We start from the raw sequence: 12,667 nt of genomic DNA on the forward strand, positions 1-12,667 counted from the left end.
AACAAGAGTCACGTGCTTGCTCTCTAGAGGAAGCACAACCCTCCCACTCTCATTGGATTATGTCCATTACACCTGCACTTTACAATCCCTTCTCCCCTCCTGCTACCTTCTGTCATTATTAAATAACAGAAGTGAGAGGAAAGTTGGACTATGTATTAAGACCATGAGGGCTGCACTTTAACCTGTTCTTGCCACAGCTTCTGTGTGGTCTTCCTGCTACTTGCAGAGGTTAGTTAATAGTGAAAAAATAAGTATGCAAAAGTAGTCATATTATTATTATTATCATATCTAGTTTAGCCCATAGTGTCATATTAGGGGCGCTGAATTCATCCAGCATTTGACCAGAATAATAGAAAAGCCTTCCTTCTGTAGATCAGATCAGATCAGATCAGATGAATAATTTTATCCTTATGTAATCATATTTCTGTCTTTTTCTGTAAGCAGATTAAAAAGCTGAGCTGTTGAAAACCCTGAAGTTTTGAATATTAGTTTTGTGTCTCATTAAAAAAGCTGAGCTGTTGAAAAAAGTAATGCCACACTGCCACCTTTCAGATATTTTTTGAAGTGCATGGCAAAAATGACAGTTTTCAAGCAACACTGAATTTGTGCCATTTCTTCTTATGTAATATCAAAAAGATGATGATACCATGTCAAAAACATCAGGTTGTAGGTATAATATAACAAGTATGGAATAAGATGAATATATAAGTTTTGTTTTGCATTCCAATGAAACTGCTTGGTAAGACATTTCTACAAAATTGGCATAAGCCTATTCATCTTTATTTTTTCAAAGATAGTGTTGTGAAGTTTTTAATTTTAGTATGCTACACACATTGTAAAGACTATTTATGTTTTCTCTACCATATTGTGAGCACGCACATACATACACACATACATAGTGTTTTTCAACAGTGGCTAAAATAATGACTGAAACCCTAGACGGCAAGAACTGGGTTTGGGAATGCATCTACGCTGCTGAATTAATACAGCTTGATACTGCTATAACTGCCATGGCTCAATGTTATGAAACTGTGGAAGTTGTAGTTTTACAAGGTCTTTAGCCTTCTTAGCCAAATAGTACTGGTGCTCACCAAGCTACAATTCCCAGGATTCCATAGCCAGTTTGGCACCACTTACACCCAAACTGCATAAATTCTACAGTATAGACACATTCTAAGCGCCCCGTGTTTAGCTTCATATATATCCACCCTCCAAGGCAGCAGCCAAAGCTTACAAGGACACTCCTCTGACTATTCAGCTGCTGTGAAGGGTGAAGGAGGAAAGGAAACAACTGGGTATCTGTGACTGTTCCTTGTCCCCCTGCAATATGGACATGTGTGGGAGAGAGGATGGGTAATGATTACATTGATGTGCCTCTCTCCTGAAAGCTGCAAGAAGACAATAGGCCATCAGCTCTGCCAAGTCTATCCTCTCATAGTAACATCTTCATGGAGGATGTGGGGAGGAGGTTGACGGGATGGAAGAGGCTAGAAAATAGCTTCTTGATTCCATTCAGAAAAGCACACATCATTCAGTAATAGCATTGCTAGCCATTATTTAAAATGACACTGTCATTCAACATCCTTTTAAAAGAGGTAATCTGCTGCAACTTCAATAAAAGAACGAGGATGATAAGAGTTTTGGAGAAAAGAAGTATGAGGAAAGCTGGGCAAAGAGAAAAAGTGGTGACAAAGAATCAAAGTTTTGGAAGGGACCACAAGGGCCATCCAGTCCACACCCCCCCCCCCATGCCATACAGGAAAATATATTCGAAGCATTCTCAACAGATGGCCATCCAGTTTCTGTAGAAGTCAAGGGGGTATTGTACTCATTAAACATCACAAAGGCTACAATAGAGAGAAGGCTGTACTTTCCTGTCCCACAGAACCAAAATAATGGTTTTATGTTTTTGGAGGGTAGATTTTAATTAAATAGTAGAAGGGATTTCTTGAGAGAGAGGTTAGGGAATGGGATCAATTGCCTAGATAAGTGGTGGAATCTCCTCATCTGGATGTCTTTTTAAAAAAAGGCTGGACAACTACCTCCAGCTGGGATTATTTTTGATGGCGAACCTGCACTGATCAGGTGATTACATTTGATGGACCATGAAACCCTTTCCAATTCCAATAATTTTTCTAATTTTAACAAAGAATAGTACAGAAATGCTGATATTGAAAATACAGATATTAAACACTAGAGGGTAGTAGAGGACTACGTACCGAAGTCATTCTTAGATTTATTCCCAATACCCTGTGAGATTAAAAACAGAATCATTCATGCCTAGAATGACATTAAAGTGCATTTCTTAGTAGATCTGAATCTAGGCCATATGCCCCTCCAAAGGTTGTTGAACTGCTGCTCGAAGCACTCATCACCACTAGGAATGCTGGGACTTGTCCAGCAAAATCTGAGGTCTGTGTCATTTTTTAATCCTGACCAAGAACCTTCTGCTTTATTTAAATCAAAACAAGTTACTGAATATAAAATAAAGGATAATAATTCCAATACAGAATGACAACAAAAACAAATGAAATGAGACAAAGATTTCTCCCACAATCAAGTATAGAGTCATAATGTATACAGTAATAGGAATCTAATGTCTTCAAATGTCCATACATATCTGGCCAAAAATGACTTGCATACAAAACAGAAATATCAGCACCTGCCATTTGAGAAAGTATTATACAAGACATTCACAGAAGACTTTAAAAGGCCGGTTTTAGTCCAAGCAAGTTACTGAACATGTTCAATTGACTAAATCGGTACATGGAACTGGGAGAATCAGAAAGTAAAGCAGAAAGGAGGACCATGAAGGAGAATGTTGCTAACTTCCTGGAACACAGAATCATAGAGTTGGAAGAGGCCTTGTGGGCCATCCAGTCCAACCCCCTGCCAAGAAGGAAGAGGCCTTGTGGGCCATCCAGTCCAACCCCCCACATTCAAAGCACCCCTGGCAGATGGCCATCCAGCCTGTGCTTAAAAGCTTCCAAAGAAGGAGCCTCCACCACACTTCAGGAGAGAAAGTTCCAGGGAACAGCTCTCAGAGTCAGGAAGTTTTTCCTAATATTCAGGTGGAATTTCCTTTCCTGTACTTTGAAGCCATTGTTTCATGTCCTAGTCTCCAAGGAAGCAGAAAACAAGAGTTGTTCCCTCCTCCCTATGACTTCCCCTCCTATATATATATATATATATATATATATATATATATATACATACACACACACACACACACACACACACACACACACACATACACATGGCCATCATCATGTCTCCTCTCAGCCTTCTCTTCTGCAGGCTAAACATGTCCAGCTCTTTCAGCTTATTAACATGCACACTGCAAACTGCAATATTTTGACAAAGGTTCGACTTATCACAGCACAACTTTTAAGAATACTTAACAAGAATGAATATTTTTTTTCTCAAACTGGGATTTAATTTTTTCCAGAAATATCTCCAACAGTATATAATATTTGTGAAAGGTGGACAGTGATGAGGATTGAGAAAATGCCCTATAAAGTTAACCCAATATATTCCGAAAGAGAGATGTTTCTACTCCTTTCACACTCACATGCTCTCAAAAAAGGGACATAAGCTCATAACACTACAAAAGAAATTTTCATTTTTTGGCTGCAACATAAGCTTCTTCAGCATAAAACTAAGGTTTCCAACATATATTTTCTCCTTATCTATGAATTCACTTGGTTGGCCATAGATAAAATATTTTTGATTTCTGTTTAGGAATTCAGAATCCTAAAAACAAAGGTACAAGGAGGAGAAATGCACTGCATAACTTTCTGCACGAGATTGCCTCCTCTAGCCATTGTGGTTCTCTACAGATTTCCAAGCCCTGGAGTCCTTCCATATGAGAAGAGCTGCTTCTTTTGCTGTTGTATACGTTTTATTTCGATTGTAACAACCTGAATAGAGTTCCTATCTCTCAGTCATCATTTTCTAATAGCATGCAGATGACAGTACTAGCAAAAGTGTTGTGTAAGAATTAGAGACTGAGGATTTTAAGATGAGCACTAGAAAGGAGCTGTAGAATGTATCCTTTCATGGCAAATATTGAAGACACTTAATAAATACTGGCTAGTCAATACACTGTAATGTGTCATTAAGTAACCTGTAGAAAGATGGACTTTGCCTTATGTCAGGCAATCCTGTTTTATAAGTAGAAGGTGGGGGCAATTCTCCAAGGGCTTAGAGAAAGGTATTTCCCAGCATTGCAATCCAGAGCCTTTGATGACACGCCAGGGATCAAATCTATGACCCTCTGCATGGGGAGCATTTACTCAATAGTTAAGCTATCTAAAATAGCCAGATCTCAATGTCTCAAGCAAGTTTTCCGTGGAAAACAGAAGCATCCCTCATTCGAGATATGTTTTAAGTTAATGAAAGGATAGGAGAGTTTCAAAACCAGCATTTTTATACAGATGTTTTTCCCCTTGGCATTTCAAAGCTTTTGTTTAACTTACATTTTCCATCAAGGCCTCCCATAACCTCTAGCTAAACTAAAAGTTTTGTCTCAGTAATTTACTCCTATAATTTTGTATATAATTACAAGCCTCCAAACCATATGCTAGTTACATAGGCAATTTTATCACGGAAGAATTTCTGTGTATATGTTTGTGAGAGAGTGGGAGTGAGAGGAAGGAATGGGGAGTGTATATAACTGAGAGTACAAATTTAGAAGCTTTTTGGATCCATGTCCTGAAAAAAACTTGTATCAAGGGGAAACTCACTTTTATAGTTACCTTCAACAAGAATGAAGATGATAAAGATTAAAAGGCTCCTCAAAGTCCTAGAAATGCAGCAATCTGCTAGCAGAGGAGAAAATGGCAGCTAAAAGTCCAGGTCAGTTACTGGCATAGATGTTAGTCCCCTTTAGGCTCAATTGGTACCATTGGTTTCAAAAAGAATGTAACATGTACAGTAGAGTCTCGCTTATCCAACATAAATGGGCTGACAGAACATTGGATAAGCGAAAATGTTGGATAATAAGGAGGGATTAAGGAAAATCCTATTAAACGTCATGTTACATTATGATTTTACAAATTACGCACCAAAACATCATGTTTTACAACAAATCGACAGAAAAAGCAGATCAATACATTATGTAGTAATTACTTTATTTATGAATTTAGCACCAAAACATCGCAATATATTGAAACAGCTGTGGGTCCGAGTGGGAGGCAGACTGTGTTGGATAATACAGAATGTTGGATGAGCGAAGGTTGGATAAGCGAGACTCTACTGTAATTGCAGAGAAAGGGAAAAATTATGAAAATGGAACCTATTCCAATATTTTGAAATGCCACTGCATTCTATCACTCCTTCAAAAAGTGTTCATTAGGAAAGATCTAAGGGTGATCAGTTACCAAATGTTGCCTGCACCATAAAATAAATGGCATTAAAAGCTATTTGTCTCAATATATACTGTAAATAGTTAAACATGCGGAAGTAAATCAAGAGTATTTTTGTAACAAAGATGAACCTCTGCTGTGGAGATGAGGAGGATTCTTTCTTCAAAGATGTAATCATCTCTGAGAGCCATATGGTCAAAAATGCAGAAAGTGACACCTGAACGAACAGCTATAATAAGCCTCCAAGCCTCATACCTGCCAAGATTTTACATGAGAAAATAGGAGCATACTTCCATGTGAGTGGGATGGACTGCTATATGATGAGAGATGTGCATAATCCAGACTCAAAGGCACCCCAAGTATGGATGCTGGTGAATTTTGTTTAGTTTACATTTTAAAGCAAACCAATCTAATTTATACATTGTACATATTTTGGTACAGATCAGAGTGTAATAATTATATATTATTGTAGTGCTTTTTTTTTTTTTTTTTTTTTGCTCAAATGTATGTATTTGGGGGAAAGTAGATATACAATTAGCATTTTAGGGCAAACACATTCAAGGATGTATACTTTTTACACGGAATTTTCATGTGATTCAAGAAAAAAAAACGCAGATAGGGAACAGATTTATGATAGAACACATGCAAGACTGATAAAGACTGGGAACAGATGGCTAATTCAACCCAAGCCAAACATGGAACGTAGGATCAAAAAGAGCACATAGGATCAAAAAAGAGCATATGATTCTACTTTCCATGACAAGGAAAACCCCCACAAAATATAAATATAGGAAGTGCATTTCTACCATTTAGAGGATACCGGTCTCATTTTACAACTGAGGAACATTGAGGATTGACTTTTAAAATCTAGCTTAGGGTAGGATATTTGTAAGTAAAACACAAAAATTAAGTAGATTTTTCCACACTTAGTGAGCTTGTTATAGCATTTCCTCAAGCATTTTACAGATGAAAACTGTGATATGTGTGGCCAGGCAACATAAGAATAGATTCAAGATGGAAAAATGTATTAATGAGGAAGAACATACAAGAACAAACAAATTACAAGAAGCTGCAGCGGTTTACATTTCCCTTCTAGCCTATTAGGAAGCCTTGGATCCTATGGAGAAATTTGGCTGAGAATTCTAAATGCCTTCCCCTAAACTACCAAACCTAAGATTCCATAGAATGGAACCATGGTGGTTAAAGTGGAATAATAACGCTACAATTCTATAGTGTGGATGAGCCCCAACTACAATGATAGAGTTATATTAAATCTATAGATATTTAAGCTCAACTACCCAGTTATGGGAGTAGGGCTGAATGAATGGGATGGAGAACAACCTGTGAGCCTTGCCATAAATCTTCTGAACCAAGTAACATGATATAGATATTTCAGATAGCTGTCCTGTTAGTATTTATGTGTGAAAACAGTAATCCTTTTTGACAAAAGTGAGTTTCCTTGCAGACAAAATCTGCTCTGAGATTTCTTTTGCTATATATGAAGCTGTGAGGACATGTGTACTGTACCGATTATCTCTTTTCTTCTTCTTCATCATCATAATATAATATAATATTAACTCTCTGCTTATTACATGCTTCCACAAGACATTGCGACTGGGACTAATGTGATAAAATTAGTTTAACGCTGAAAGCTTTAATATAGACAATGTCCCCTGAGCACCAGACTGTCTCTGCAATGACATGATGGCCAATAAAGGCAGAAGAATAGCTCTGTGCCTTTGAGCATACTGGCAAAGTATTTGACCTTACATATTACTAAGGAATGACAGTGATTTAAGGTGGGCCAGGACTGAGGCGCACAGTTTACTATTGGAAAGACTATACTAAAGCTGGTTGCTGTGGCAACATGCCTTAGCAGCACTGAAAATTAAAGGGAACGCATGCCTTGGTGTCATGGCAAAGAATTGCAAAGCATCCACTAAGTCAGGTTAAAAGAAAACTAATCCTGTAGCAAATCAGTGTTACTTCTCCAAGACAATATTAGCTATTGCTTTTCTTTATTTATCACGGTCCTTGTTGAAATACAGAATGATTTTAAATATCTCAAAGTAAAATGCAGAACAATAGTCGCAGCAGCAAATTATGATAACGGTTGCTCAAAGGTTTGCCATTGCTCCCATAAAATCTGGCAGGTGGCTAGAGGTTTTGCAAGGAGCCTAACATACTAGGGGGAAAAGAATGGGTTGGAACAAATTTGATTTCTCAGCAGCAGTTCTCCCTGCAGGGAATACTGCTGTCAAGATTCACCATTGCGCAGCATGCTTTCAAATAATGAGAGTAAATAAGAATGATCAAAGTGAAGCTATGTTTCTAAACAAGACTTCAATACCATTCAAAAGGCTTGTTACTTAAGAGTTCCCAATAACCAAGGCCTAATTTCCTTCAAAAACACTCCATTCTGAACCTGAGCCATCAATAAATTCTTGCATTTCTTATTCATTTGCTGCATTACTGTTAGTAGCTTCAAGGAATCAACAGAACAACTTCAAATGTAGAATATTGATTTACGTTATCTTGGCATTCTGTTTGCAGCAATAAGGATAGTGGTGGTTGCTGCTACTGCACACCTTTCAACAAGAAAAACAAAAATCTGATTTATTTACAAAATTTAAACTTGCTTTGCTATGTAATAGACAGCAGCTTTTATATCAAAAATAGTTTCCACTTTGACACTAGGGGTCATTATAGACATAATGTTCTTCACCTAAAATATTAAAACCTTTCCTCCCAAAGAAGTAAGCAGAAAACAGTTGCGCAATGCACTCACTTCCCCAAAATACCATATCTTAGTGTACCTGTTTCTTACACACCAACACTGATCACAGCCATGGCTGGCAGCCTCCAACTAGCAAGTATTACTATGTCAACACAGCCTTGAATTTCATAGCTTTTTGGATATTTAAGAGTCATCCTATGTTATGCAGTAGGTGGGAAATGAAGAAAAGAACTGTATTATTGACGGACACTATAATAATGTCACTGTGGCACTTCCTTTCTATAGTGGTGGGGTTGTGTGCTCTTGTGAGGCCAAGGGGTATGATGCTAATTGTGTCTTCTATGTCACACAGGTTTTTGCTGAGGTGACAAACTATACTGAAAATTACGGCAGTGGCACTATAGTAGCAGTGGTAGAGGATGACATGGCAGAGGATCTTTCAGAGGCAACGGCAGTGGCACTATAATTAACATTTGTTAGTACTGCACAGAAGGAAGCATGGTAAACCCCTTTTGAATGTCTCTCTTCATGAAAATCCTATGTTGAGACAATCCAGCATGAAACAAGTGATAGTGCCAGATGATGACACTCCCAGGTCAGAAAGTGCTTAACAAGCTAGTGGGGTACAGCAAAGGACAACTACAAGTAGGGCTGTGACTAACGACATAACTGGACTCAAGCCAAAAGAACGTCAAGCTGTTAATGTGCTTAGAGTTGAAAGGAAAGACTGAAGCAGCACAACACATATTATAAGAATATAGAATCATGGGAAGTGAGACCTAGGACCTCATCACACTAGAGAATGAATCCACTTAAAATCCGATAGCTGCCTCTTGCAAAATTCTGGGGTTTGTAGTTTAGGGAGGGGCCTTTAACAGCCTCACTAAACTACAAACCCCAGAATTCTGCAGGAGGTAGAAACAGGATTTAAAGTGGATTCATTCTCTAGTGTGATGATGTTCATATATAGTAAAATAAGAAAGGGAACATTACAATACTTGGGGTGAATGAGCTAAAGTGGTAAAACATACTGTTTTATTCAGGAAATGACAAGCTAATTACAAAAGGGAGTGTAATTAATAATGAAGAGAGACGCAGCAAAAGTAGTCAAAGGATATAATGCAAAGTCTGACTGAATCTTATCAACAAGACTTCAAGGAAAATTCCTAAATATAACTATAATCCAAGTTTATGCTCCAACTACACTGACAGAAGAAGAAGCAGAAATGGAATGATTCTATGCTGGAGAAAATTGATAATACAGGCAGTCCTTGAGTTACAAACATCAGATTTACAAATGACTCATGGTTAAGAACAAAGGTTAGACAACACAAAGTGAGAAAAATCTACCGCTAGGAAGGGACATTCACTCCTGTAATATTTATCATGCAGAAAAGGGGTCTCCGCTGAAGTTATCAACAATCCTGATTTCCACAAGTCAGGTTTTTTAAAATCCAATTATCACAGGGACAGAAAGTGAGGTGAAATCTTCTGAACAAGAGCACAGACAGCAAAACAAATACCATAGAGTTGTTCACCCTTCCTCTATTTGATTATTTGATATTTGCAATATTATCTTTCTGGTCTTCTGGCACTTGCCTTTTTTATATTGTTGTTAACCCTACTGTACACCTATTCGCTAATTTATTTGTTGGGTGCAGTGTTCCCAAGGAACCAAAATCAAAATGCCCTACTGCTATATCTATCAACTTCAGCACAGAACCTGTGGCATGCTCTGATATTCACTTGGTGCTTCTGGACATGTTCCAATAAAATAAAGATATTGGAATATATTTTAGAGAGAAAACACAGAGCCAAATGTCTTTAAATAAGCATCACCAAAGAATTAAATATGAAAAGTGGTTTGAAAGCAGCCACAGCAAGAGGCTTTAGGGAAATCTTTGTTTGAAGATATCCTGTTGCATTTATGCACATTTTAATTCTTTCATCCATTCCATATGGATCACAGGAACGTGTTGATTGTCTGTGTTTCCACACTTCTTCATGCTTCAGATACTGGATTAAATATAAATGAAATGCAGCTTTTAAGAGTATCAAAATCCAGTCCTTTAAAGTGATAAAAGAAGAAAAAAGATTTCCCTCTGTGGTGTTAAGATATGCTGTGATGGATGGAGGTCAACAGGAAAACACTGAAAGAAGTTAATTGTACAATTTCAATTTTCTGCAGAGCATTGCAAAGGAATTTTCTAAGCAGTCAAATATTCTAACATGGAAAAAGAAAGCACATGAAAATATTATTGTAAAGCCTTTAATACGGATTGGAGAAGGGAAGATGATACAAAAAGAAAATTCCATTCTGCAAATAATCTTGCCCATCCACTGCTGTCATCTGTTCTGTTGCTGAAAGCATGAAAAAGCTCTATCTGAACCACATCTTCAAAAATCCTATATATTTTGAGAAATGGTCAAAAAGTATTTTTTTTCCAATTTCTACCACTTCTTTCTGGAACAGGATTGCCAGATTAAAATAGTCACGGGGTTCACAGCTGCTGAAATTATTTCTTCTGTGGAACTGTTAAAGGGACAGGCTTTAATTCACCTGGTATGGAGCATATGGTTGGCTGAACCATGGAGCTGGTCCCTTTCAGACTGTGGAGCACATTATCACTGAAGGCTCCAAGAGCAATTTTATTTTTTGTGGTATTTGGTATGTCTCAATATCTTTTTATTTTGTTGTATTTTTGGGATCATTTTTTTTCTCTATTCTATTATTATGGTTTCTGAATCTATATTTTTGCAGTGTTTTCACTGATTTTTATTTGTTTGTGTTGCTGTTTTCCCATATATTTTGTAAAGACACTGTAGGCCTCTTGAGGAATCAAATAAAATATGTTAATAAATAAGAAAGAAGGCCTTTTATCACATACAGTTCCTTAAAAAGAAACCCTTATTGGCATAACAGATTCAATATGATGCAATCAAGGTGAAAGGGCCCCACTTGGTGCAATGGGTTAAACTACTGTACTGCTGAATCTGGTGACCTGAAGGTTGGCAGTTCGAAGCCGTGGATCAGGATGAACTCCTGCGAATGTGATTAGATCAATAGGTACCTCTTTGACAGGAAGGTAATCAAGGCACCCATGCAGCCATACCGGCAACGTGAACAGAAGGTGTCTATGGACTCTACGGTGTGTTCTAACTCTATTATTCTATGATTCAATACATATTGATAGGTTCAGTATCTATTGTCCAAAATGCTTGGGGTTAGAAGCTTTTTGGAGTTTGGATTATTTTTGTATTGTGAAATACCTGTGATTGCATATACATACATTATGTGCGCATATGCACACATAATGCAAATCTTGAAGATGTGACCCAAGTCACATTATGTACAGTATGTGGCATAACGGGTTAAACCGTCGAATTGTTGAATCTGCTAACTTAAAAGTTAGCAGTTCGAAACCGCGGATCAGAGTGAGCGCCCGTGGTTAGCCCAAGCTCCTGCAACCTAGCAATTCGAAAACATGCAAATGTGAGTAGATTGATAGGTACCACTTCGACAGGAAGGTAATACAGCCATGTCGGCAAAATGATCAGAAGATGTCTATGGACAACAAGCTTCTTGACTTGGAAATGGAGTAAGAGCACCTCCTCATGGGCAAAGTTGAGCACCATCTCCAGAAAGCTGGAGATGAAAGGGGAAGCCTTTACCTTTTTTTTTTTTTTTTTTTTTTGGTATTTGTGTGTCATTGTTTTTCACTGTATTAAAGGCACTGAATGTTGCCTATCTGTGTATGTTGTAATCCACTCTGAGTCCCCTTGGGGAGATAGAGCGTAATATAATAATAATAATAATAATAATAATAATAATAATTGCAATTGTGCTGGATTTCATCATAGAATCAGTGATTGCAGAACACTTTATATACACACAGTGCAAAAGAAAACTGAACTGGCTCCCTCCCTTGCACTAACTCTAGAAAATTCTTTCTACTAGTACAACAAAACTTCTGCTTGTGCAATGAAATCAGTGCTTATAGAATATAGTGCATTTCATTCAATGGATGAAAGAGATGGGTTGGGTTGGCAAAGTTTTTTTAAAAAAAAAATAACAGCTGAACCGCTTCAAACTCTGACCTAGACACAACTCTTGCTTAACGGTTATTACAGTATGTAGAGATCTACCTGATAATGGCCTAATGTCCTCAGCTTTGTTGAAGCTAAATGAGATAGGCATGTGTTTCATGTCTGAGACATGACCACATTGAGACATTTTTTCATCCATCAATCATGTTAAAATAATTTCCTTTTAATGGAAAGCCTGTTTTCTGTGATAACTATGAAGGCAGACAGTTTGATAACAATCTGAGCTTAGGTTCAATGTAATTACTGGATAGAAGAGAGAAGCACTGGGAATGTTACGAAGATGTCATGATAAAGTCAATTACAGTATAAACAAACTTCAATCATCTGGCCTAGGTACTGCCTACCGCAGGCCACAGGCAAAAGCATATGCAGCATTTCCTCTTTCATACTCTACTGGAAAAACAGGGCTGGTGATTACCAGAATCTCTACTCTGTATTCCAGAAATGGGACTTCAAT

The 12,667-nt window shown here is 37.5% G+C and overlaps 1 protein-coding gene across 3 annotated transcripts in view; it reads right to left on the reverse strand.

Moving 5' to 3' along the window:
• MARCHF1 (membrane associated ring-CH-type finger 1) overlaps positions 1–12,667 on the reverse strand; it is a 134,295-nt gene that overhangs the window by 6,208 nt on the left and 115,420 nt on the right. The gene's annotated exons all lie outside the window — the stretch shown is intronic.

Source organism: Anolis sagrei, chromosome 5 (genome assembly GCF_037176765.1).
Source record: "Anolis sagrei isolate rAnoSag1 chromosome 5, rAnoSag1.mat, whole genome shotgun sequence".
NCBI lineage: Eukaryota > Metazoa > Chordata > Lepidosauria > Squamata > Dactyloidae > Anolis > Anolis sagrei.